The sequence below is a fragment of the Trichoplusia ni genome, assembly GCF_003590095.1.
Source record: "Trichoplusia ni isolate ovarian cell line Hi5 chromosome 14 unlocalized genomic scaffold, tn1 tig00002453_group13, whole genome shotgun sequence".
Classification (NCBI taxonomy): Eukaryota; Metazoa; Arthropoda; class Insecta; order Lepidoptera; family Noctuidae; genus Trichoplusia; species Trichoplusia ni.
In genome coordinates, this window is record NW_020799727.1 from 3,839 (window position 1) to 6,060 (window position 2,222).

The 2,222-nt window shown below is 36.3% G+C and overlaps 1 non-coding gene across 1 annotated transcript; it reads left to right on the top strand.

Moving 5' to 3' along the window:
- Window positions 1-300: 300 nt before the first annotated feature.
- Trnar-ucg lies at window positions 301-373 on the top strand. Its single transcript has one exon. It is a non-coding gene; the product is annotated as a tRNA-Arg (tRNA).
- The last annotated feature ends 1,849 nt before the right edge of the window (window positions 374-2,222 follow it).

The window sequence follows — 2,222 nt, forward strand, 5'->3', positions numbered from 1 at the left end:
CTAACCCAAACCATGGCCACCCTAGCCAAGTCGCGTGCCGACCTTGCCTTCTATTCAAAATTCCCTTCGATGCCTACCAATATCTGTGCATTATAACCAAGTCACGACATCGCAAAGCCTTTTGTATAATAACGTGCCTAATATTATGAAGTTTAAACAAAATTAAGTGACGTCATAATGGAGGCAAGAACTTATGGTGTATTCTGCTGTCTCACTATTCATTGTGAAGGTAAAGTGAGTTTATCAGTATCCGTATCGAGCTGTTTGATTGAGGTGGTTAAGTTCAAAACGTGTAGGGAGGACCGTGTGGCCTAATGGATAAGGCGTCGGACTTCGGATCCGAAGATTGCAGGTTCGAGTCCTGTCACGGTCGTGGATTTATTTCTTTCTGTTTTGCTTCGACTTACTGTATTTTTGTTTTTTTTTTTTGTGTTTTCCTTACACTTTTAGAGTTATAAACTAAAAATAAGGATGTATGATATTTTTTTTGTAACGTTTCGTATTATTTTAACTAGAGTAAAGGTTTTAGCTATAAGCTGACACAGTAAAAATAGTTTTGGAACAAAAACCTATGGAATAGCTATATTTTTTACGGGGAACGGTGTTTTAAATTTAAAATCTCGATAATAACTTTTATGTTACAAATACGTAGCGGTGTTGCCATACATGCACACTACAATTTGATGTAAACTAGCGGTGTCCTGTAATTTATACGTACATATCAATAAAATTGAAGAGTTCGTTTTTCGAAGGCGCAAACAGATCCGTTTTAAAAATAAACTGTTCATTAGTTTAATGGGGTGACAGGGCGCGGTTAAGTGGGTACTAAAAAAAGATATATAATCAGTCTTGGTGTATCTTCTTATACAAGTCACATCACACAAATTTTTAAATACGAATTTATGTGAGTGTGTATGTTTTGTGGCTGAAGAAAAAAATGATCGTTTGGCAATCTACGACCGTGCTAACCCTTTCTTAACCTCGATATAGATTTTTACTATTTTTGTAGTATTGGCAACAGAAATAATATAAACCATTCTAAATTCCACGCTACGAGTTACAGTTAATGAAAAACTGCCTAGTGACAAGACGACCAGATAGTGAGACAGCGGATCCTCACTTCTTCTATCTTTAACATACGGATACGAAACTCTATAAAATAATTTAAAAAAAGCTGCTTTCTTGAATAACATAAATATAGCTTCAACCCAGTTACCTCCCGTTGTTATTTTCTCACGCAACTTACAGTTAATTAAGGGAAACAGCTCGCTGCGTGCACGTGAGGCGTCACCGATCTATCACAAGACATGCATTGCTTCTTGCCTCTCCTTCACACTGATGTTCACCACTTACCTATTCGTACTACTGCAGTTGTAGGAAAGAGACAGCGCTCTATACCATGTAGCGCTCTCTCACGCTTCCACAAAATTTATGAAATTATGTTACATAGCGATGGTAGGTCTCCTGACTTGCTTTTTCTATCATGCTGCAAGGTAATTTTCCAGTCAACGAGTTTAAGTGAACGGTAAATAAGACTTTACTGTTTCTTAGAGTTGAGTATGTCTGAGTTGACAGCTTATTTGCTTTAATTGTTCGTATCTAGAATAAGTAGCAAAATGTGGCCTACGAATTATTGTTATTTAGGTTATTACAATAATTGACGTCTTATACATTACAATGTTGATAGCAATGATTGGGGTACATTTTATTTGGTAATTTTTACTGTCTAAATTTGTAAAAATGAAGTCGATACCAGCACTAAGGAATGTAATTCTTGTGTCGCAGGAGTTCCACATGCCCAAAGACACCCAGGAGTTTTGTTTAGTAGTTTTTGTTTTCCAATCTTGAGAAACTTCTTCATATTTTCCGAAAGAAACAGAACTCTACAGTATAATAGTATGTGGTTTTAAATCCTTTAACTTAAATATACACGGTGATAAATCACGGTGTATTTAGTTTATTCAACTTTTGTCAATTGTTAACATTTTGAACATGAACACATTTGAAATAATATTATTAGGATTGCAGCAAGCAGGTTTTCTAAACGTTATTAACCCGGGCACCGCGCCTTTCTATCATCGGGCATTAAGAGATAAGCCCTGCCACGCATTGTGTTCAACGCGATAATCGTTTGTGACAACCCTAAAGCGTTCGAACTCGCTTATGTATAATGTTTTACGTGGCAAGCTGGTAACTCTAAGGAATATTACGTACACTAAGTA